Source organism: Cherax quadricarinatus, chromosome 13 (assembly GCF_038502225.1).
Source record: "Cherax quadricarinatus isolate ZL_2023a chromosome 13, ASM3850222v1, whole genome shotgun sequence".
NCBI classification, from domain to species: Eukaryota; Metazoa; Arthropoda; class Malacostraca; order Decapoda; family Parastacidae; genus Cherax; species Cherax quadricarinatus.
Window position 1 is genome coordinate 30,096,404 of NC_091304.1, and position 26,427 is coordinate 30,122,830.

The following is a 26,427-nucleotide window of genomic DNA, read 5'->3' on the forward strand; positions in this document are numbered from 1 at the left end:
TGAGCGTACCACTGAGGTTGTAACACTACCTGAACGTACCACTGAGGTTGTAACACTAACTGAGCGTACCATTGAGGTTGTAACACTACCTGAACGTACCACTGAGGTTGTAACACTACCTGAGCGTACCACTGAGGTTGTAACACTACCTGAGCGTACCACTGAGGTTGTAACACTACCTGAGCGTACCACTGAGGTTGTAACACGACCTGAGCGTACCACTGAGGTTGTAACACTACCTGAGCGTACCACTGAGGTTGTAACACTACCTGAGCGTACCACTGAGGTTGTAACACTACCTGAGCATACCACTGAGGTTGTAACACTACCTGAGCGTACCACTGAGGTTGTAACACTACCTGAGCGTACCACTGAGGTTGTAACACTACCTGAGCGTACCACTGAGGTTGTAACACTACCTGAGCGTACCACTGAGGTTGTAACACTACCTGAGGTACCACTGAGGTTGTAACACTATCTGAGCGTACCACTGAGGTTGTAACACTATCTGAGCGTACCACTGAGGTTGTAACACTAACTGAGGTACCACTGAGGTTGTAACACTACCTGAGGTACCACTGAGGTTGTAACACTACCTGAGCGTACCACTGAGGTTGTAACACTACCTGAGCGTACCACTGAGGTTGTAACACTACCTGAGCGTACCACTGAGGTTGTAACACTACCTGAGCGTACCACTGAGGTTGTAACACTACCTGAGCGTACCACTGAGGTTGTAACACTACCTGAGCGTACCACTGAGGTTGTAACACTACCTGAGCGTACCACTGAGGTTGTAACACTACCTGAGCGTACCACTGAGGTTGTAACACTACCTGAGCGTACCACTGAGGTTGTAACACTACCTGAGCGTACCACTGAGGTTGTAACACTACCTGAGCGTACCACTGAGGTTGTAACACTACCTGAGCGTACCACTGAGGTTGTAACACTAACTGAGCGTACCACTGAGGTTGTAACACTACCTGAGCGTACCACTGAGGTTGTAACACTACCTGAGCGTACCACTGAGGTTGTAACACTACCTGAGCGTACCACTGAGGTTGTAACACTACCTGAGCGTACCACTGAGGTTGTAACACTACCTGAGCGTACCACTGAGGTTGTAACACTACCTGAGCGTACCACTGAGGTTGTAACACTACCTGAGCGTACCACTGAGGTTGTAACACTACCTGAGCGTACCACTGAGGTTGTAACACTACCTGAGCGTACCACTGAGGTTGTAACACTACCTGAGCGTACCACTGAGGTTGTAACACTACCTGAGCGTACCACTGAGGTTGTAACACTACCTGAGCGTACCACTGAGGTTGTAACACTACCTGAGCGTACCACTGGTCCTGAAATATGTAAAGCAGTTATGAACGAATTATCTATTCGACAAATTGACATTTCAAACGTAGTATCCGTTACAACAGATGGTGCACCCAGCATGATTGGTAAGGTTACAACAGATGGTGCACCCAGCATGATTGGTAAGGTTACAACAGATGGTGCACCCAGCATGATTGGTAAGGTTGCAACAGATGGTGCACCCAGCATGATTGGTAAGGTTACAACAGATGGTGCACCCAGCATGATTGGTAAGGTTACAACAGATGGTGCACCCAGCATGATTGGTAAGGTTACAACAGATGGCGCACCCAGCATGATTGGTAAGGAAGCAGGATTTATAAATCTGTTTGCATAAGATGTTGGTCATCCACTGATAGGCTTTAATTGCATCATACACGAGGAAGCTTTATATCCAAAAGCTGGTCTAAATGAATTTAAAGAAGTGATGCGGTCACCAAGATTGTTAATTATATTTCTGCACGAGCTTTGAATAAAAGACAATTTCAGATTATATTGAAGGAGGTGGACTCGGTGTACAAAGGACTAACAATGTACAACAATGTTGGCTTAGTCCAGGTTTTGTTTTGAAACGATTTGTTGAATGTCTGGATGAGACAAATCTCTTTTTGAGTAACCAACAAGTGTCTTATAAAGAAATATCTAATATCGTGTGGGTTTGTAAGCTGGTCTTTTTTTTCAGATTTTTTTGCGAACATATAAATGATTGAGCAAGGGTTACACCAATACACAAAGGTGGTGACCCCACAGATATAAATAACTACAGGCCAATATCAAACTTACCGTTGCTATCAAACATAATATCAAGTGTTACCAGGGCCCTGTAATTTAATATTACAGGGCTCTGGTAAGACACTTGATATTATGTTTGATAGCAACGGTAAGTTTGATTCTGGCCTGTAGTTATTTACATCTGTGGGGTCACCACCTTTGTGTATTGGTGTAACCATTGCTGCCTTGAGTAGTGTCGGGAAAGTGCTAGTTTCAAGTGATTTGTTGAAGAGTTATGAAATAGTAGGCGAAAGGACATGAGCTGCTCGCTTGTACAGTAATGGTGGGACTTGAGACAGATTTCTTGGCTTATTTTTAAATGACTTGATAATTGAGGTGACTTCAGTGGGTTCGGTAGGTGTAAGACAGAAGGAGGCTGGGAAATTCCCATCTAAGTAATCACTTGCTCGGGCGTTGGTACCTGGGATTTTACTGGCGAGATTTGATGATTGTCTAGGACCTTAAACTGATAGATTATAGAGGTATGGGTGTTTGTGTGAAATAATTAGGCTGCAGTATTAGGGTTGAAAACAGCAGATATTACCAGGATACCTCAGGGATATGTTTAAAAGACAATATTCAAAATAAAGTTGCTAGTAAAGGCAAACCAATTGATTAACAAACAAAAACAGACAGTAAAGGGCAACGAGTGACTAGCTCCCTTAAGGTTTACTATACGAGTAGTAGGATTCTAAGAAGTAAGATAGATGAGCTAACATTACTTGCAAGTGCAGGTAATATAGATATTATTGCTATAACAGAGACCTGGTTCAACCTGAAAGAGAAATGGCTTCTGAATGCAACATACAGGGTTATAAACTATTTCACATTGATAGGGTCAACAGGAAGGGTGGTGGAATGGCGATGTATGTCAGAGATAATTTAAATTGTTGTGTTAGACATGATATTAGAATAGAAACATCGGCCACAAAATCTGTTTGGCTAGAGTTTCTTGAGGGTCGTGACAAATTAATTCTGGATGTGATTTATAGGCCCCCAAACCTTGATAGGGAGTGCAGTAAGCTGTTATGGGACGAAATTCATAAGGCGTCTAGATATGAAAATGTTGTGTTAATGGGAGATTGTAACTTTACACAAATTGATTGGAACAATATGACATGAAATCTTGAGCCTAGTGACTTTCTTGATTTCGGTTCAGGATTGCTTTTTAAAACAGGTTGTGACAGAACCAACTAGAGGAAACAATCTGCTTGACTTGGTTCTTGCCGACAAAGAATTACTGATAAATAATCTTGAGGTTAATGATGAGCTTGGGGAAAGCGATCACAAATCACTTAGTTTCAATATGTCATGGAATTACTCAGATAACTGAAATCAAATATCTCTCCCAGACTTTCGCTTAGCCGATTTCATGGGACTGAGAAATTACCTGGGTGGGCTAAAATGGGATGACCTGACTATGGGTCAGGTAGATAGTGTTGGTTGTAAATATGACGTTTTTCAGAGCATAATTCTAGCTGCCCAGACAACTTTTGTTCTGAGTAGGGAAATTAAATCTAACAAAACTGATCCCAAATGGATGAACAATAGATTAAAACATCTCATTGGTCAAAAGAGAGGCATATATAGGCATATCAAAAGAAGGGATGGGCAGTTAAGAAATAAATATATTCAATTAAAGAGAGATATAAAAAAAAGGAATAAGAAAAGCAAAAAGGGATTTGTGAGGCTAAGGTCGCAAGGGATTCGAAGACTAACCCAAGAGGGATCTTTCATGTATTCAGAAGTAAGATAGGCCCACTTAAGAGTAACTCAGGTCAGATCGCTGACAGTGATAAGGATATGTGTGAAATTTTTAATACTTACTTCCTCTCAGTTTTTACCCAGGAAGATACTAGCAAAATTCCAGAAATAATAAATTATGTAGAACAGGACGATAATAAACTATGCACGACTGGGGTAACCAGTGACATGGTCCTCAGACAAATAGAAAAATTAAAACCTAACAAATCCCCAGGCCAGAGTTCTCAAGGAATGTAAAGAGGAACTTAGCAAACCTTTGGCTAATCTTTTCAACATATCACTACAAACTGGCATAGTGCCTGATGAGTGGAAAATGACAAATGTAATTCCTATTTACCTGGCAGGTGACAGGTCCTTGGCTTCGAACTATAGACCAATAAACCTTACCTCCATAGTGGGAAAATTTATGGAATCAATAATTGCCGAAACAATTCGTAGCCATCTTGAAAGGCATAAATTGATAAATGAATCTCAACATGGTTTTATAAAGGGGCGTTCCTGTCTTACGAATGTATTATTTTTTTTCACTAAGGTGTTTGAGAATGTAGATCATGGTAATGAATATCATATTGTGTATATTTACTTTGGTAAGTAAGGCTTTCTATAGAGTTCCACACGAGAGGCTGTTGAGGAAATTTAAGGCACTCGGAATAGAAGGAGAAATTTTTTCCTGGGTAGAGGCATGGCTGACAAATAGGCAGCAAAGAGTTTGCATAAATGGGGAGAAATCGGAATGGAGGCACGTCACAAGTGATGTTCTACAGGGGTCAGTGTTCGACCCATTGTTGTTCACAATTTACATAAACGACATAAATGAGGGAATAAATAGCGACATAAACAAATTTGCTGATGACACCAAAAAATGCCGTCCAATTCATTCTAATGAGGACATTAGAGCACATCTTAAAGATTTGAATACACTGATGTGATGGTCGGAGAAGTGGCATATGCAGTTTAATATAGACAAATGCAAAGTTCTAAATGTTGGACAGGAAAATAGTCATGCCACATATAAACTAATGTAGATCTTAATACTACTGATGGCGAAAAGGATTCAGGAGTTCTGGTTAGCAGTAATCTAAAAGAAAGGCAACAGTGCATTAGTGCTCACAATAAAGCTAACAGAATCCTTGGCTTCATATCAAGAAGTATAAATAATAGAAGTCCTCAGGCTGTTCTTCAACTCTATATATCATTGGTTAGTCCTCATTTAGATTATGCTGCACAGTTCTGGTCACCATATTACAGAATGGATGTAAATGCACTGGAAAACGTACAGAGGAGGATGACAAAGTTGATCCCATGTATCAGAAATCTTTCCTATGAGGATAGACTGAGGGCCCTGAATCTGCGCTCTCTAGAAAGGCGTAGAATTAGGGGGATATGATTGAGGTGTATAAATGGAAAATATTAATAAATAAAGGGGATGTAAATAGCGAGCTGAAAATTTCCAGCCAAGACAAGACTCGCAGCAGTGCTTTCAAGTTGGAAAAATTCAGATTCAGGAAAGATATAGGAAAGCACTTGTTTGGTAATAGTGTTGTGGATGAGTGGAACAAACTCCCGAGTACCGTCATAGATGCGAGAACGTTGTGTAGTTTTAAAATTAGGTTAGATAAATACATGGGTGGGTGTGAGTTGGACCTGACTAGCTTGTGCTACTAGGTCTGATGCCGTGTTCCTTCCTTAAGTGTAAGTGACCTGACTAGGTGGGTCATTCGTCTAAGCCGGGGGTTGACGTGGACCTGCTTCTCATAGGTCAGTAGGCCTTCTGCAGTGTTCCTTCTACCTTATGTTCTTATTTACTGTGATACAGTGTATTCTGTACTGTGATAGAATGTGTCCCATCTTGTGATATAGTGTGTTCTGTACTGTGATACAGAGTCCTGTTCTGTGATGTAGTGTGTCCTTAAGTGCTTATTGTAGAGATAAGCTTTAAGGTGATAAATGCTCATTATGTTTTTCAGTATACAAGTAAATTGCATCAAGACAGTGCTTGATGCAGTTTTCTTATTTTTTTCGAGAATTTTGTGTTTCCCCAGACCAAAGGTTAATTTCCCATTTTTGTCCATGACCAGCTACAACCGGCTGGATCCTGCTAGATGAGTGAGACTGGTGGTCTAGGAGAGGGGATATTACGTAGTGTATTTATTACACAGTGTGTTGGTGAATATTGTATTAAAAAGATGCTCCATTTATAATGGCAGTTTCCAGGATTAGTTCAGAAACCGACGCGTATTATACCTGGTTAGTCAGAATGGCCAGGAAAGGAGGGTGAGGTGTGTGTGTGTGTCAGTACGTGGAGCGCAGGACCAAGTCCTATAACGTCATGGTTTGGTTTTTGTAGGGATTTTTTTTTTTGTAAGTTTATACCATAGGTTATTTTATTGGATTAAGTGCTCTCATGTTTACCTGTAAGGCGCTAGTGTGCAGAGGCCTGTTTAAGTTTTGGGGAGAGTACTGGTACAGCCTGCAGGTTGAGTAGCCTGCAGGAAGGGGAAGGGGGGTGTCATGGAGCCTCCCTGTTTATAAATAATATTGTTTTACTCACTAGTAGCAGTGTGGTAGTGAGCTAACGTGAGTGAGTAAATGTGAGTGATTAAATGTGAGTAAATATGAGTGAGTAAATGTGAGTAAATGTGAGTGAGTAAATGTGAGTGAGTAAATGTGAGTGAGTAAATGTGAGTGAGTAAATATGAGTGAGTAAATGTGAGTGAGTAATGTGAGTGAGTAAATGTGAGTAAATGTGAGTGAGTAAATGTGAGTGAGTAATGTGAGTGAGTAAATGTGAGTGAGTAATGTGAGTTAGTAAATGTGAGTGAGTAAATGTGAGTGAGTAAATGTGAGTGAGTAATGTGAGTGAGTAAATGTGAGTGAGTAAATGTGAGTGAGTAAATGTGAGTGAGTAATGTGAGTGAGTAAATGTGAGTGAGTAATGTGAGTGAGTAAATGTGAGTGAGTAATGTGAGTGAGTAAATGTGAGTGAGTAAATGTGAGTGAGTAAATGTGAGTGAGTAATGTGAGTGAGTAAATGTGAGCGAGTAATGTGAGTGAGTAAATGTGAGTGAGTAAATGTGAGTGAGTAAATGTGAGTGAGTAATGTGAGTGAGTAAATGTGAGTGAGTAATGTGAGTGAGTAAATGTGAGTGAGTAATGTGAGTGAGTAAATGTGAGTGAGTAATGTGAGTGAGTAAATGTGAGTGAGTAATGTGAGTGAGTAAATGTGAGTGAGTAAATGTGAGTGAGTAAATGTGAGTGAGTAATGTGAGTAAATGTGAGCGAGTAATGTGAGTGAGTAAATGTGAGTGAGTAAATGTGAGTGAGTAAATGTGTGTGAGTAATGTGAGTAAATGTGAGTGAGTAAATGTGAGTGAGTAAATGTGAGTGAGTAATGTGAGTGAGTAAATGTGAGTGAGTAATGTGAGTGAGTAAATGTGAGTGAGTAATGTGAGTGAGTAAATGTGAGTGAGTAAATATGAGTGAGTAAATGTGAGCGAGTAATGTGAGTAAATGTGAGTGAGTAAATGTGAGTGAGTAAATGTGAGTGAGTAAATGTGAGTGAGTAAATGTGAGTGAGTAAATGTGAGTGAGTAATGTGAGTGAGTAAATGTGAGTGAGTAATGTGAGTGAGTAAATGTGAGTGAGTAATGTGAGTGAGTAAATGTGAGTGAGTAATGTGAGTGAGTAAATGTGAGTGAGTAATGTGAGTGAGTAAATGTGAGTGAGTAAATGTGAGTGAGTAAATGTGAGTGAGTAATGTGAGTAAATGTGAGTGAGTAATGTGAGTAAATGTGAGTGAGTAAATGTGAGTGAGTAAATGTGAGTGAGTAAATGTGAGTGAGTAATGTGAGTGAGTAAATGTGAGTGAGTAATGTGAGTGAGTAAATGTGAGTGAGTAATGTGAGTGAGTAAATGTGAGTGAGTAATGTGAGTGAGTAAATGTGAGTGAGTAAATGTGAGTAAATGTGAGTAAATGTGAGTGAGTAAATGTGAGTGAGTAAATGTGAGTGAGTAAATGTGAGTAAATGTGAGTGAGTAAATGTGAGTGAGTAATGTGAGTGAGTAATGTGAGTGAGTAATGTGAGTGAGTAAATGTGAGTGAGTAATGTGAGTGAGTAAATGTGAGTGAGTAATGTGAGTAAATGTGAGTGAGTAAATGTGAGTGAGTAAATGTGAGTAAATGTGAGTAAATGTGAGTGAGTAAATGTGAGTGAGTAAATGTGAGTGAGCAAATGTGAGTGAGTAAATGTGAGTGAGTAAATATGAGTGAGTAATGTGAGTGAGTAATGTGAGTGAGTAATGTGAGTGAGTAAATGTGAGTGAGTAATGTGAGTGAGTAAATGTGAGTGAGTAATGTGAGTAAATGTGAGTGAGTAAATGTGAGTGAGTAAATGTGAGTAAATGTGAGTAAATGTGAGTGAGTAAATGTGAGTGAGTAAATGTGAGTGAGTAAATGTGAGTGAGTAAATGTGAGTGAGTAAATGTGAGTGAGTAAATGTGAGTGAGTAAATATGAGTGAGTAAATGTGAGTGAGTAAATGTGAGTAAATGTGAGTGAGTAAATGTGAGTGAGTAAATGTGAGTAAATGTGAGTAAATGTGAGTGAGTAAATGTGAGTAAATGTGAGTAAATATGAGTGAGTAATGTGAGTGAGTAAATATGAGTGAGTAATGTGAGTGAGTAAAGGTGATGTTGGTTGTAGTAAAGTAGATTGTAGGTTGTATATGTTACTTTAATATTAATATATTATATTTTTGTATAGGTGAGTTTTTGTGTCCTTCCTTATAATAAATTTAATATTAACTAAATAACGTTCCACATTTAATGTGAAGGTACAAACTGGCCCTAGAGTGGTTTCTTTTTCTATTTTAAATATAAATGCCCTTCGACTAGGCAGGTCGTTTACCCTTTAGGAGCCAAGACTTTTATTTATGTTACGCAGTCAAAAGCGTAACAGTCCTGCACTGTGATATAGTGTGTCCTGCACTGTGATATAGTGTGTCCTGTACTGTGACACAGTGAGTCTTGTACTGTGATATAGTGTGTCCTGTACTGTGATATAGTGTGTCCTGTACTGTGATATAGTGTGTCCTGTACTGTGATATAGTGTGTCCTGCACTGTGATATAGTGTGTCCTGTACTGTGATATAGTGTGTCCTGTACTGTGATATAGTGTGTCCTGTACTGTGATATAGTGTGTCCTGTACTGTGATATAGTGTGTCCTGTACTGTGATATAGTGTGTCCTGTACTGTGATATAGTGTGTCCTGTACTATGGTACAGTGTGTCCTGTACTGTGATATAGTGTGTCCTGTACTGTGATATAGTGTGTCCTGTACTGTGATATAGTGTGTCCTGTACTGTGATATAGTGTGTCCTGTACTATGGTACAGTGTGTCCTGTACTGTGATATAGTGTGTCCTGTACTGTGATATAGTGTGTCCTGTACTGTGATATAGTGTGTCCTGTACTATGGTACAGTGTGTCCTGTACTGTGATATAGTGTGTCCTGTACTGTGATATAGTGTGTCCTGTACTATGGTACAGTGTGTCCTGTACTGTGATATAGTGTGTCCTGTACTATGGTACAGTGTGTCCTGCACTGTGATATAGTGTGTCCTGTACTGTGATATAGTGTGTCCTGTACTGTGATATAGTGTGTCCTGTACTATGGTACAGTGTGTCCTGTACTGTGATATAGTGTGTCCTGTACTGTGATACAGTGTGTCCTGTACTGTGATATAGTGTGTCCTGTACTGTGATATAGTGTGTCCTGTACTGTGATATAGTGTGTCCTGTACTATGACACAGTGTGTCCTGTACTGTGATATAGTGTGTCCTGTACTGTGATATAGTGTGTCCTGTACTGTGATATAGTGTGTCCTGTACTATGATACAGTGTGTCCTGTACTGTGATATAGTGTGTCCTGTACTGTGATATAGTGTGTCCTGTGCTGTGATATAGTGTGTCCTGTACTATGACACAGTGTGTCCTGTACTGTGATATAGTGTGTCCTGTACTATGACACAGTGTGTCCTGTACTGTGATATAGTGTGTCCTGTACTATGACACAGTGTGTCCTGTACTGTGATATAGTGTGTCCTGTACTGTGATATAGTGTGTCCTGTACTATGACACAGTGTGCCCTGTGCTGTGATATAGTGTGTCCTGTACTATGACACAGTGTGTCCTGTACTGTGATATAGTGTGTCCTGTGCTGTGATATAGTGTGTCCTGTACTATGACACAGTGTGTCCTGTGCTGTGATATAGTGTGTCCTGTACTATGACACAGTGTGTCCTGTACTGTGATGTAGTGTGTCCTGTTCTGTGATATAGTGTGTCCTGTACTGTGATATAGTGTGTCCTGTACTGTGATATAGTGTGTCCTGTACTATGACACAGTGTGTCCTGTACTGTGATATAGTGTGTCCTGTACTGTGATATAGTGTGTCCTGTACTATGGTACAGTGTGTCCTGTACTGTGATATAGTGTGTCCTGTACTGTGATACAGTGTGTCCTGTACTGTGATATAGTGTGTCCTGTACTGTGATATAGTGTGTCCTGTACTGTGATATAGTGTGTCCTGTACTGTGATATAGTGTGTCCTGTACTGTGATATAGTGTGTCCTGTACTATGACACAGTGTGTCCTGTACTGTGATATAGTGTGTCCTGTACTGTGATATAGTGTGTCCTGTACTATGACACAGTGTGTCCTGTACTGTGATATAGTGTGTCCTGTACTGTGATATAGTGTGTCCTGTACTGTGATATAGTGTGTCCTGTACTATGACACAGTGTGTCCTGTACTGTGATATAGTGTGTCCTGTACTGTGATATAGTGTGTCCTGTACTGTGATATAGTGTGTCCTGTACTATGACATAGTGTGTCTTGTACTGTGATATAGTGTGTCCTGTACTATGACACAGTGTGCCCTGTGCTGTGATATAGTGTGTCCTGTACTATGACACAGTGTGTCCTGTACTGTGATATAGTGTGTCCTCTACTGTGATGTAGTGTGTCCTGTACTATGACACAGTGTGTCCTGTACTGTGACATAGTGTGTCCTGTACTGTGATATAGTGTGTCCTGTACTATGATACAGTGTGTCCTGTACTGTGATATAGTGTGTCCTGTACTGTGATATAGTGTGTCCTGTACTGTGATATAGTGTGTCCTGTACTGTGATATAGTGTGTCCTGTACTGTGATATAGTGTGTCCTGTACTGTGACACAGTGTGTCCTGTACTGTGACATAGTGTGTCTTGTACTGTGACACAGTGTGTCCTGTACTGTGATATAGTGTGTCCTGTACTGTGATATAGTGTGTCCTGTACTATGACACAGTGTGTCCCGTACTGTGACATAGTGTGTCCTGTACTATGACATAGTGTGTCTTGTACTGTGATATAGTGTGTCCTGTACTATGACACAGTGTGTCCTGTACTGTGATATAGTATGTCCTGTACTGTGATATAGTGTGCCCTGTACTGTGACACAGTGTGTCTTGTACTGTGATATAATGTGTCCTGTACTGTGATATAGTATGTCCTGTACTGTGACACAGTGTGTCCTGTACTGTGATATAATATGTCCTGTACTGTGATATAGTATGAACCTGTACTACGACACAGTGTGTCCTGTACTGTGATATACTATGTCCTGTACTGTGATATAGTGTCCTGGACTATGATACAGTGTGTCCTGTACTGTGATATAGTGTCCTGTACTGTGATACAGTGTGTCCTGTACTGTGATATAGTATGTCCTGTACTGTGATATAGTGTCCTGTACTGTGATATAGTGTCCTGTACTGTGATACAGTGTGTCCTGTACTGTGACATAGTGTGTCCTGTACTGTGATATAGTGTGTCCTGTACTGTGATATTTTTGGTATTCCTTCGCTGTAAAGTATTTACAGCAAATATTTCTCTCTGGGGGTTGTTTTTTATTAAAGGGAAATTATGAAGACACTCTCACTCTATCTTCTTCACTCCTACTTTCTCTACCTCTTTCTTTATATACTATTCTTCCTCCAACTCTCATTTCGACTCTGTCACTGTCCTGTCCTTTCACCCTCTCTCTGATTCTTTATCTCTTTCCCCTCCAAATATCCGTCTGTCCTTCCCTCTCTCTTCCTCCATTGCCCTTCCCTCCCACTCTAATTCTGCTCTTCCTTACCTTGTATCTCTCTTCAACTTTACCTCCCTCTTTTTCTTTCGCTACACCTCCCTTTACATCTCCTTGTGTACAACACTCACTTGCACTCTTCTGTCTCAGCCTTCACTGTTACTAAACTTTTGATCGAGCTTAGGCATTGCGGATGTTTTGTTGAAGTTAGTCAGCAGTACTCTCGAACCCACTTTAACTTTGGTGTTACTCTTGTAAATTCTGCTGTTGACTTACAAAGTGTCTCACGGATTCTTCTCAAAACGCTTTGAGCTAAGCTGGTACGAGATGCTATGAAATCATTAGGGTTGTAATTGGGTTTTGGTGCAGAATATAACAACTCATAAGACAAACGCTTGTCTACACCGTACAATGCATAATGTGGAGTGTCACCTATCGAAGCATTGTAAACAGAATTTATGGCACATTGAACATCAGGTATAACTTCATCCCAGGTTTCACTGTTGGGATTGATAATGGCTCTCAAGACATCAAGTACTTTCTTATTGGTTCGTTCGCTAACCTATTGCTGGCAGAATGATGAGGAACAATGATGGACTTAGAGATCTTGTACAAGGTACACAAATTTTCAAGAATCTCATTACAGAATTCACCTCCATTATCTGTTACTAGGGACTTTGGGTTGGTATGCCTACAGATTACATGCTCCTTGAAAGCTTTAGCTACAATCTCGGTAGTCTTATCTGCAATAGAAACTAATTCACAATATCTGGTGAAATGATCTACCATAACACACAAATGCTTGTTACCTTGAAGGGAACATTGGAAATTGGTTAACAGATCTATGGCAACTCTTTCCCATGGTTCACTCGTGGTGGGATACACCTGAATAGGATTCGGACTGTTGACATTTCCTTTATGTTGCATACAGACACTACATTTCTTAACATACTCAGAAATATCAGTTGCCATACGTAGCCAGAAGTATTTCATTCTGGCTTGTTTCACAGAACGATCCACACCAGGGTGTGCAACACCTGCTGCATCGAGAACTAACTGTAGTAGAGCTATATTCACTAGTGACTGTGGAATTACTAACTGGTACACCCTTCTGCTTGTGGTACCCAACTCGGCTGTTCGATACAATAATTCTTGGCTCATTACAAAGTCACTAATAGGTGCTGGTGGCTTGACAGCCAAAATAAGATCTTCCTGGAGCAGGAATCGAATCACACCAGACCACAAGGGATCGGTTCTTTTTTACTGGAGGAATGAACAAACTCGGTAGAGTGAATGCCTCTCCCCGGTTGAAAAAAATAATGCTATAACACGAAATATGAGCAAGGGAGAACGGATCTACTATCTCTCACTGCAAGCACAGGGGGAAAGAAATGAACACGGTCGACAATACTGGTATTCATTCTGAGTCGCACACAGTGACACGAGGTATCAGCTATAAACGCTAACAATATGAGAAGATTACTCGAGAAACAACTTTTTACATTGCACAGATTACTGTCAACGAGGATAGTATCACCATCTGGAATACAAGGAACAACAACAACAACAACAACACTCAAGTGAGTACACTGGCCACAGAAACGTCTTTCTGCAACGGCTTGTGACATCAGCAAGAGATGGGATTACTCATTACAAGTAACGTTCTTCACAAAGCGTCCCCTGGAAGGAACGACTACTTGAACAAGTCGCCATCGCAGGGATAGTAGTCTCAGCACCCAGGGTTGTCTAAGGTTCCTCTGAAACCCAGGGTAACTGTACACTATACTGCGTGCACGATATTGTGGCTGGAGTCCAGACAGGAGTGACAGTATTACTAGTGCCTGACCGCTCGGCTACGTTAATAAGTAATTCACGGATCTATAGGAACTTAATCTGAACTTCACATTTCGCAGCACTTTAACAAATCTCAGATACAAGCTGTGAGAACAAACACATTGCCTAAGAGCTAGGTATTGTCCTTCACTCAGTTAGGGAATATTAGGACTGTGGTCTGATTCATATTTACTTGGACTGTCATGATACACTAGGTGAGCAATCAAAAGTGACTGGGACGTCTTCTCAGGGAACTTACTCAAGGACATTAAAGCAAGAATAATAAAGATAATATATGACACAGTAAGCTTAAATGAGAAGACAAATGCTTAACTATTCTGCATAAGTAAAGAAAATTAACAAGTCACACTGTAGAGCAAGGAAAACTCATTTAAAACACTCAACTGGATAAGCAACACTTTGATAATCAAGAGAAATTGTACTTTACTCAGATCCAATTTACTCAAATTTACTTTAATTTGAATTAATGGCACATTGAGTTGTCTTTACTCTCAATCCAAAAGGAAATTTAACAATAAATGATACATCAATCAAAAATGATAAAAGGGAATCAATAAATCTTGTGCAAAATTAAAATGGACTGGGAAAGCAATTCTTTAAAAAAAAAAATAAAATAAAGTGACACACAAAGAATGAAATATTATGCACAGAACACAAGAAATATAAAACTGAAATCACAGAATATTGCACTGAAATAAACTGTAGCAATATTGCAATGAACAATGGCAAATCAAAAAGTACTGCACAACACAACACTACATAAAAAATTTCTGAAAGAAACAAATAATACTTGCACAAGAATCATTGCAGAATGAGCCAACACTGCAATAATAAAAAAAATTGCACACACAAGAAAATGCAGTTTACAAAAACAATAAAAAAAATTATCAAGGAATGAATTGATGGAACACTTTAACTCTTAATTGCAGCTTAAGCAACACTTACTGAACAAGCAAAAGAATGATTTACTTTAAAAAAAGGAAGTTAAAAATTGCACTAAGAGCGAATTTGTTCAGTGGAATATGAAAGATAATAAAGGCAAAAATACAAAACAGAGAAAGGTTAACACTTACAATAAGGCAGGAACAAAACACATCAATATACGCACAATACTATGATAATTTTCTTGCAATAAGGTCTTGTGCTGACAAAAATTTGAAATAATTCTCTTGCTTCAAACAAAATAATGGCACCATTGTCTGTGGAGATAGAACAAATTAGACACTGGCTAAATAAAAAGAATTAACACAAAAGAATGTTCAACACACAGTAAAATGGGAAATGAATTAATATAAAAATCAGTAAGAATGCACAAATGCTGGGAAAAAAAAACTGAGACAACAGTGAGTTGTGTTGCAGAATATAAGATAACAGTTACTGAATTACTTCACTGCATAACTTACTAGACAAGGAACACAGTACTGTGAACACAAGATCATTGTGAAGTGTAAACACAAGTTTATACTGCTTATATAGTGCACACAACAGGGAAAAATGGAAAAGTACTTACTTCTAGTATATATAAAAAAAGGAACACAACACTACAGACATAAAAACAAAGCACGAAAATTTAAACAGTGAAGAGATTATTATTATAATCAAGGGGGAAGGGCTAAACCCGGAGGATTATACAGCGCCTTGGGGGGGGGGATGTGGAAGGCATTCAGGCTTAATTCGGGGAACTGGAGTACAGATCCAATTCCCTAAATCAAGAGCCCCTCACCAACATCAAGGAAACAGTGAAGAGAGAAAAAAAAAAATTATTGCAACAGAATGTAATCAAGAGTCGCTGAATGTCACTAAGAAATCACTGAAAAAGAAATTTCACTAAGAAATAACTGAGAACAAAAAAAAAAAAAAAAAAAAAAAAAAAAAAAAAAAAAAAAAAAAAAAAAAATGCCTCAACACTCGCATATGTCTCTGTAAAAAGATTATTATCACTGGAGTGATAATAATCTTTTTACAGAAACATATGGGTGGTGGTGTTGAGGGTGATTGTAGCTGGCAGCAGCTCCACTCGGTGATTTCTCGAAGAATTTGCACTTAAACTCGAGGAACCCACATAGCTAGGCTTTTTTCATTGGCACTCAGGTACGATGAAACAATCTTGTGTCTTGACCCACTATGTGAGCCATAAAATAAGGTGCTAGGACCCGATATAAGGGTGAAAAAAAAATGGTGGTGGGTAGGTGTGGGTGAAGGCAGCTCGCTGGGACACTGCGTGGTGGCTAGGCCGACTGGATAAACGGCGTAACCCATGTGCTCGGGGTACACCCACACTAGGCACAAAAATCTTCTAAGCCAGGCTGGCTTAAAAACCCACAAAATACCACAACACCACAGGGATGGTGTAAGCACTCAGGATGGCTTGGAACTGGGAGCACAAAGTGATGGTGAAGGCTGGAACTCACGTGACTTGCTTGAGCACTGGGTTTAGTCACCTAGGTTAGTTGGCTGGCTTGCTTGGCTTAACCCTTCACACAGACTGGCTTGAGAACTTGTAACGATGAGCACAGCAGGGGTGGAAAGCTGGCTTAGCAGGCAAGGTTGGTACTTAATTAAGACAGGCTGGATGGCGTGGGCTTGACTCCCCCCACAGACTGGCTTGGCAGCTTGGCTTAATTTGCAAACCCAGGTCAACCCCTCGGAAGTAATGCAAATAAGCAGAGAAAGCACAAAGACTAACCAGGAAGCAGGAAGTAAACAGGCTGGTGGATGCTTGCTCGGGGTAGCAACGTCCCTCAGCTGATAGAATTTAATCTCCATACATCTGCGTAAATATCAAATTTACACGCTCACCGTTGGCACTATTTGTTGAGAGGGTTCGTGGAGATATGATGGTTGGAGTTAAACACAAGTCGTTGGGTGTTAACACTTATAGTAGCAGGGTGTGTTCTTTGTCCTTCTCCAATCTCATGACTTTGCACTTGGTGGGGTTGAACTCCAGGAGCCAGTTTCTGGACCAGACCTGGAGCCTCTCTAGATCCCGTTGTAATTCTGCCTGGTCCTCATCCAATTGAATTATTCTTATCAGCTTCACCTAATCTGCAAACAGGGACACTGCTGAGTCTATTTCTTCCATCATGTCATTCACATATACCAGAAACAGCAACAGTTCTAGGACTGACCCCTGTGGAACCCTACTTGTTACAGGCGCCCACTCTGACGCTTTATCACGTTCCATGACTCTCTGATGTCTTCCTGAAAGGCATTCCCTGACCAATTGCAGCGCCTTCTCTGCTGTACCTGCCTGGTCCTCCAGCTTAGGCACGAATCTCTTGTTTGGAGCTGTGTCAAAAGCCTTCTTATAGTCCAAGAAAACGCAATGTACCCACCCCTCTCTCTTTCTCTTGTCTTACTGCTGTCACCCTGTCATAGAATTAATTCCAGTAGGTTTGTGACACAGGAATTCCCATCCCTGAAACCATGCTGGTTGTCTTTGATAAGCTCATTCCTTTCTAGGTGCTCCACCTCTCTTCTCCTGATAAACTTCTCCATGACTTTGTATACTATACATGTCAGTGACACTGGTCATTAGTTTAATTAATGCTTCATGTCTGTCGTCTTTTTTAATAATTGGGACTACATTTGCTGTCTTCCATACCTCAGGGAGTCGCCCTGTTTCGATAAATGTGTTGAAGATTGTTGTTAGTGGTATGCATAGTGCCTCTGCTTCCTTTCTCAGGACCCATGGAGAGATGTTATCCGACCCAATCGCCGTTGAGATGCTTAGCTCGCTAAGCAGCCTCTTCACTTTTTCTTTGGTTGAATGTATTTGTATCCAACACTTTATGGTGTACCACACGTCTCTGTCTCTCTGGAGTCCCTTCTCTCTCCTCTGTGAACTCTTCTTTGACTCTCAGGTTGAGCTCCTCACATACTTCTCAGTCATTTTTTGGGATCTCCCTTCCTTCCTTCCTCAGCCTGATTACTTGGTCCTGTTGTTTTTCCTTGTGATGTGGCAATACAACAGCTTCGGATCAGATTTGGCTATCGCTATGTCATTTTCGTTTTGTCGTTGGGCCTCCCTTCTTACCTGTGCATATTCGTTTCTGGCTCTACGATTGCTCTCCTTATTCTCCTAGGTTCTTTGCCTTTTATACTTCTTCCATTCTCTAGCACGCTTGGTTTTGGTTTCTCTACACCTTTGAGTGAACCAATGGCTCATCCTGGTCTTCTCGTTATTTCTGTTAGCCTTGGATACAAACCTCTCCTCAGCTTCCTTGCATACTGTTGTCACGTATTCCATCATCTCATTTACTGACTACCCTGCCAACCCTTTGTCCCACTGAACCTCATGCAGGAAATTTTTCATGCATGTGTAATCCCCTCTCTTGTAGTTTGGCTTCATTTGTCCTGCCCTTTCCTTGCTGGTTTGTCATCTCCTTTCTCTCTCTGGTAGTGTCCCTTACGTGTTGGTACATAAGATTTTCCAGTACCACTTCCTTCATCTGAGACCTCCACAATTCTCTGACCCCATGTACCTCCATGTTCTCCCAGTCAATTTCTTTGTGATTGAAGTCACCCTAATTCAGTAACTTTGCCCTGTTCGCATGAGGCCTTCCCACCACATCAGCCAGTGTGTCAACCATCGCCTTGTTACTCTCATCATGTTCTTGCCATGGCCTCCTGCTATTCTGTGGTGAGTTATACATCACTGGAATTACCACCATGGAACCTCAAGACTGAAGTGTTCCTATTATATAGTCTCTTGCTTCTCCGCTGTCTCCTCTCTCCAACTCGTCATAATCCCATTGGGTTTTGATGAGCAGTGCCACTCCTCCACCCCTTCTGTTCCCTCTGTCTTTCCTGAAGATCTGATATCCCATTGGAAAGATGGCACCTGTTATCATTCATGTGAGCTTGGTTTTAGTGAGTGCTATGATGTCTGGTTCTCTCGTGCCACTCCTCCCACTTATTATTCCATCAGCGTTGGTGTACCATACCTTCAGTTTCCTCTACAACACTGTGTTCTGGGGGATATGCGGGGGTGCGGGACCTGGCAGTATGCTGTAGGGTTCTACAGCATAGTGTGGGGTGTGGGGGCTTTTGAGTGTGGATTGTGGTTTGAATTGGGATAGCGTGTTTGACTGTAGGCTTCTGAGGGTGGTTCTATGTGTGTTTGCGCTTGTTGCTCTGCAGTTAGTGTAACTGAGTCTATTCCTTCCGTCATGTCGTTCACACATACTAGAAACAGCACTGGTCCTGGGACTGACCCCTGTGGAATCCTGCTTGTCACAGGGGCCCACTATGACTCCTCATCACATACCAGGACTTGCTGATGCCTTCCCGTCAGATATTCTCCAATTCGTTGCAGTGTTTTCCCTGCTATAACTGTCTGGTCCTCCAGCTTTTGCACTAATCTCTTGTGTGGAACTGTGTCAAAAGCCTTCTTGCAGTTCAAAAAAAGGCACTCTACCCATCCCTTTCTCTCTTGTCTTACTGCTGTCACATTGTCATAGAACTCTAGTTGGTTTGTGACAGGATTTCCCATCTCTGAATCCGTGCTGGAGGTCTACCACTCTTCTCCTGATGATCTTCTCCATGAATCTGCATACAGTACATGTGAGTGACATTGGTCAGTAGCTTAATGCTGCATGTCTTTCTCCTTTTTTAAAAATTGGGACTACATTTGCTGTCTTCACTGCCTCGGGTAGTCACCCTGTTTTTCTCAGGACCAACGGAGAGATGTTATCTGTCCCCATTGAATTTGAGATATCTAGTTGGCTCAGCAGCCTTTTCACCTCCTCCTCGGTTATATTCACGGTGTCCAGCACTTGTTGGTGTACCCCAACAAGTGCTGGACAGTGTGGAGTCCATTCTGTCTCCACTGTGAATTCTTCTTTGAATCTCGTGTTGAGCTCCTCACACTTCAAGGTCGTTTCTTGTAAACTTTCCTCCTTCCTTCCTCAATCCGATTACCTGGTCTTTTACGGTTGTTTTCTTCCTGATGTGACTGTACACCAACCTCAGACCACTGGGCCTCTCTTCTTACCTGTACATATTCATTTCTTGCTCTTCGACTACTCTCTTTTTTCTCCTGGGTCCTTTGCCTTCTATACTTCTTCCATTCTCTGGCGCACTTGGTTTTAGCCTCTCTACAACTATGGGTGAACCATGGGCTTGCTCTGGCCTTCTCATTATGTCTGTTGTCCTTGAGTGCAAACCTCTTTTCCGCTTCCCTGCAAATTACAAATTGCGTCATCTCATTTACTGTTTTCCTTTGCACCACTAGACCTTGTGTAGGAAATTCCTCATGCCTGTATAGTTCCCTCTCTTGTAGTTTTACTTCGTTCTTCCTGCCTTTCCACGTGTTACCCTACTATGTTTTCGAAGCTTAGAACCATGTGATCACTATCTTCAATGGACCTTTCATATGTGATGTCTTCAATATGCAGTGCTCAAGGTGAATACTAGGTCCAGTCTTGCTGGTTCATCCTCTTCTCTCTTTCTGGTAGTGTCCCTAACGTGTTGGTGCATGAGGTTTTCCAGTACCACCTCCAACGTCTTAGCTCTCCACGTTCCTGCTTCACCATGTGGCTCCAGGTTTTCCCAGTCGATTTCTTTGTGATTGAAGTCACCCATGACCAGTAGCTTTGCCCTGCCCATATGGACCCTTCTAGCCACTTCAGCCAGTGTATCAACCCTCTCTCGTTACTCTCATTTTTCTGTCTTGGCCTCCTGCTATTCTGTGGTGGGTTATACATCTCTGCAGTCATCACCTTGGGACCTCCAGTCTGAAGTGTTTTTATAATGTAGTGCCTTGCTTCTTCTCTGTGCCTTTTCTCCAACTCCATAAAATCTCATTGGTTTTTGATGAGCAGTGCCACTCCTCCACTCCCCCTTTTCCCTCGGTCTTTCCTCAGGATCTGATATCCATTTGGAAAAATGGCATCTGTTATCATTCCTGAGAGCTTGGTTTCTGTGAGGGCTGTGATGTCTGATGACGCCTTTGTGATTCTTTCATACCACTCCTCTTACTTATTCGTTATACCATCAGTATTGGTGTACCATGCCTTCAGTTTCCTCTCCAACACTATATTCTAGAGGGGTTGTGGGGGGGTCATGGCAGGATGCTATGGGATTCTACTGCATATTATGAGGTGACTTTAGGGTTCTGAGGGTGGTTCTGTGGGTGTTTGCACACTCTGCTCCACTTAATTCTGGCCGTTGTCTACTGACTTGAGCCTTGTCTCTCTTTCTGGACTGCAGGATCCTGTCCCACACCATTTCTGTCTTGAAAAACAGTTTAACTGGCCAATTTCTCTCCTTCAAGTACCCCTCTATTCTCTGAAAATTTATTAGCCCAGACATGTCTTCCTCTCCATTTTGTTTGATGATATTTTCAACTTTTTTTTTCTTTCTACTGTCTTTCATCATACGGATTCCCTTTGCTTTTCTGAAACCCATGGATGAAGATGAACCTCTGCCTCTCCTTCTTCGATTGCTTTTTCCTCTGCATCTCTGAGTCCCGTTTATACATAGCAATCTCCTCCATTAATAGTTTGTGTACCTAAAGAGTGTGTACCTCAAGGGTGACCCACTAGCTCCACTTCTCTTCTGCTTGGCAGTAAGAGAACTAACTTCCAGCCTATGCAGCGAGCTCAACATCTGGTACCTGGATGATGGCACTCTGGCAGGTACTGAAGAGTCCCTGGTAGGGGACCTACAACTGTTGAAAACACAGGGAGAAGACTTGGGACTCATCCTCAATCCCTCCAAGTGTGAAATTATCACAGCGAACCAGGAAATAATCAATGCTGTGCGAAGAATCCTCCCAGAAGTCTACTGCCACTCCGTCCAACAGCACCCTCTTGGGAGCACTGCTGGGTCACCAGGCCATCGACACAGTCCTCAAGGACAAATTGAATGACCTGATGAGAATGGAGGAGAGAATAAGCAATCTTGATGCCCATGATGCTCTGTATCTCCTCACAAGGTGCCTTACTATTTCAAGACTCACTTCCTGAGGTGTGCACCCTCTTTTGACAACCCAACACTCGACGAATATGACGCACACCTGAGGTCAACCCTTAAGAAGGCACTGAACCTGTCACTAGAGGATCAGCAATGGGATCAGGCAACCCTCCCAGTGCGACTGGGAGGTATAGGGGTGCGCAAAGCAACGCATGTTGCTTTACCTGCTTTTCTGTCTTCGCGTTTGGTTTCCAGTGCATTAGTCAAGAAGATTGTTCCCGAACGCTTGAGAGATGTGGTAGGAGCTCAAGACCCCAGGTTTACTGAAGCAGCGATTCGGTGGGACACCCTTACAGATTCCTCCAGTAGACCAGCTCCTCCCAAAGAACACAAACAGTCCCACTGGGGCAAACCGATCATGGAAAAAATCGCCAACACAGTGCTCTCCAACGCCTCAGGAAAGGACAAAGCTCGTCTCCTGGCAGTGAAGGCACCACACTCAGATCTCCTGTTAGCTGTTCCCAATTCCTCCTTGAGCACTCGACTAGACCCACAGGCCATTCGGATTGGTGTTGTTCTTCGCCTAGCCGCCCCCATCCTCACCGAACATAGGTGTATTTGCGGCAGGGCGACAGCTGATCAATTCGGACTTCATGGTCTCGTGTGTCACACAGCAGAAGGGAAGTATGCCAGGCATGAGGAGGTCAATGACATCATAAAGAGAAGCCTCGCCACAGCCCGTTGCCCAGCTCAACGGGAACCCCAAGTGCAGAGGTCTGACGGAAGTCAAAAGCGTCCTGATGGAGCCACTATGCTACCTTGGAAGGATGGACAGCAGATTGCCTGGGACTACACATGTGCCGCCACATTGGCAGACACCTACTTGCCATATTCCGTAGTGGAAGCGGGTGGAGCTGCCAGCCACAGGGAGACCCAGAAGATCCGCAAATATGAAGACCTTACCCCTTGCTATAACTTCATTCCAATAGGGTAGGAGACCCTTGGAGCATGGGGCAAGTGTGCTCTCAAGTTCCTAATAGAGCTGGGCGAAAAGCTCATCATAGAAACCAAGGCCCACAGGGCGACCAGCTTCCTCTTTCAGAGACTCAGTGTTGCAATCCAGAAAGGAAATGCCTGCAGCATTCTGGGCATGCGGCCCACCGCCGGGGAGCTGGACGAAGTATTCGAGATGTAGCTCTGAGTTACCTATGTTGTTTTACTTTATATCGTATTTTTGTGAATGTTTTGTCAATGTATTTTGTCTTTAAATAAAATATATATAAAATATAGGGGGTGGTAGGAGAAAATTCTCAAACAGCTTCAGGGAGAACCTTGAGTTTTCCCTGAAGCAAGTTTATTCTTTTCTCTGAGGATGAGGGTCCCTATAACAGTTCTAGAGGTGGTACCTTTCTATGTATATATATATATATATATATATATATATATATATATATATATATATATATATATATATATATTTCCCTTCACACATTATGGATTGTTTTATTATGTGTGTGTGTGGGGGGGGGTGTCTTTGAGAAGGGGGGGTCACTTTATGTACAATAGACTGCACAACTCTTCTGAATTTTTTTCCTTATAGATACTAATATTTACTATTACAATACTTACTGGTGCACATGAGATATTAAAAAAATACACTAATAATACACTCAGCATTGTCCATGTACTTGAAAATTAGTCACTGTAATAAGCTAGCCTACACCACTCTTTTGATGGTTTTTACAATTATCTCTTACTCTATTCCTGATTAATTATATATTAACAATTAATATCATATCATTTACTGATGTACATGAGATCTTTATAAAATCCCCCATATATGTACTCAACACTGACCGTGTTGTTTATATTATACTAGGCTGCAGCTTCACTTTTCTGAAGTGTTTTTAAATTTTCTTTCGCTCTGTTCCTAATTATACATTTAATAACACTTACTATTATAGTGCTTACTACAGCACATCAGATCCTTTATAGATACCCATAAATACGCTCATCACTGCCAATGTAGTTGAAAATTTGTCCTAATTATTTAGTTATCTGCATGACTTACTAAACATCCTGTCAGCACTACCCTATTTATCTCCTGGCATCAAAGGTAGGGAGAGAGTGATGCTATTCATCCAGCTGGATAAGACACACACATTACTCCGACATATACATGAATATTCGGGGTTTGCAGTGGTGGCTTCTGATAATGTCGTACAATGTTTATATCACTTATTTTATTATGCTCTTCTTACCATACATTCCAGTTTTTTGTCACTGGCCCAATCCCATCAATACCGTGGTTTTCACGTTTTTCCTCTTTATTGTAGTCGTAACTAGGCATTTATGATATTAATTGTATTCACAGCTCACTTCTGGCAACACCAAATGCTGGAGAGTTTACTCTATTTTGTTTCATATTTATATTCCAAACCTTACCATTGCACCATAGCCATCACTGACCTGATATTTTCACGTTTTTTTCTGATTAACTGGAAACCTTGTTATATATACTCTCGTAGGTATATTCACTGACTCTGTCATGCACGATAACCACTGACAATATCTTAGGACCGCAACCAGAGCACTAAATACTGTGAGCACTGATTAATGATAATGCCTCACGTGTGTGTGTGTGTGTGTGTGTGTGTGTGTGTGTGTGTGTGTGTGTGTGTGTGTGTGTGTGTGTGTTGTGTGTGTGTGTGTGTGTGTGTGTGTGTGTGTGTGTGTGTTTGTGTGTGTGTGTGTGTGTACTCACCTAGTTGAGGTTGCAGGGGTCGAGTCCAAGCTCCTGGCCCCGCCTCTTCACTGGTCGCTACTAGGTCACTCTCCCTGAACCATGAGCTTTATCATACCTCTGCTTAAAGCTATGTATGGATCCTGCCTCCAATACATCGCTTCCTAAACTATTCCACTTCCTGGCTACTCTGTGGCTGAAGAAATACTTCCTAACATCCCTGTGATTCATCTGTGTCTTCAGCTTCGTGTGTGTGTGTGTGTGTGTGTGTGTGTGTGTGTGTGTACTCACCTATATGTGGTTGCAGGGGTCGAGTCATAGCTCCTGGCCCCGCTTCTTCGCTGGTCCACTCTCTCCCTGCGGCAGGAGCTTTATCATACCTCTTCTTAAAGCTATGTATAGATTCTGTCTCCACTGCATAGCTTTTCTGATTGTTCCACTTCCAGATAATTCTATGACTGACGAAATGCTTCCTAACATCCCTGTGACTCATCTGAGTTTTCAGCTTCCAGTTGTGACCCCTTGTTGCCGTGTCCCATCTCTGAACCATTCTCCTCTTATCCACTTCGTCAATTCCTCTCAGTTTTTTATACGTCGATATCATGTCACCCCTATCCCTTCCGTCCTCTAGTGTCGTCAAATTGATTTCCCTTAACTTCTTCTCATAGGATATACCCCTTAGCTCCAGAACCAGACTTGTTGCAGTTTCTCTAATTTCATGAAGTGCTTGACCAGGTGTGGGTACCTTACTGGTGCTGCGTATTCCAATATAGCCATGACGTACATGTTGTACAGTGTCTTGAATGACTCTTTATTCAGGTGTCGCAACACTATTCATATGTTTGTCAGGGGTCCATATGTTGCAGCAGATATTTGGATGATGTGAGCCTCAGGAGATTTGCTCGGTATATAATACTCACCCCAAGATCGTTTTCCTTGAGTAACGACTGGAGCCTTTGACTGCCTAGCATGTACTCTGTCTGGGGTCTTCTCAGACCTTGTCCAATCTTCATGACTTTGCACTTGGTGGGGTTAAACTCCAGGAGCCATTTGTTGGATCAGGTTTGCAGCCTGTCCAGATCCCTTTGTAGTCTTACCTGATCCTTGTGGAACCCTGCTCGTCACATGCACCCATTCTAACACCTCGTCACATAATACCATTCATTGTTTCCTTCCTGTCAGGGATTCCCTGATTCACAGGAGTGCGTTTTCTTTTATTCCTTCCTGCTCCGGTATCATTTGGATTAATCTCGTGTGTGTGGAACCGTGTCAGTATAGTTAACTTATTATCTTTATTTTGCACCTCATACCCATCCTCTGGGCGGTAGTCGAAATGTTACAGAGGTACATAATGGTCCAGGGACTAGACTGTAAAGTTTTAATAGATGAACAAGTTACAAAGACAATGAACCATTCACACATCTATACCTGGTTACAATTGTAGAATTATTAATGCAAATATTAATAAGGCCACACACACAACACACACACACACACACACACACACACACACACACACACACACACACACACACACACACACACACACACACAAGAAGACAGCAGCGAGTAATGGTACGTGGCGAGGTGTCAGAGTGGGCACCTGTGACCAGCGGGGTCCCACAGGGGTCAGTCCTAGGACCAGTACTGTTTCTGGTATTTGTGAACGACATGACGGAAGGAATAGACTCCGAGGTGTCCCTGTTTGCAGATGACGTGAAGTTGATGAGAAGAATTCATTCGATCGAAGACCAGGCACAACTACAAAGGGATCTGGACAAGCTGCAGACCTGGTCCAGCAATTGGCTCCTGGAGTTCAATCCCACCAAGTGCAAAGTCATGAAGATTGGGGAAGGGCAAAGAAGACC

General features: G+C 41.7%; 1 protein-coding gene across 1 annotated transcript in view; it reads left to right on the forward strand.

The window, feature by feature from the left end:
• The window catches only part of LOC138852655 (uncharacterized), a 445,859-nt gene that overhangs the window by 52,137 nt on the left and 367,295 nt on the right, over positions 1 to 26,427 (forward strand). The window lies entirely within an intron of this gene.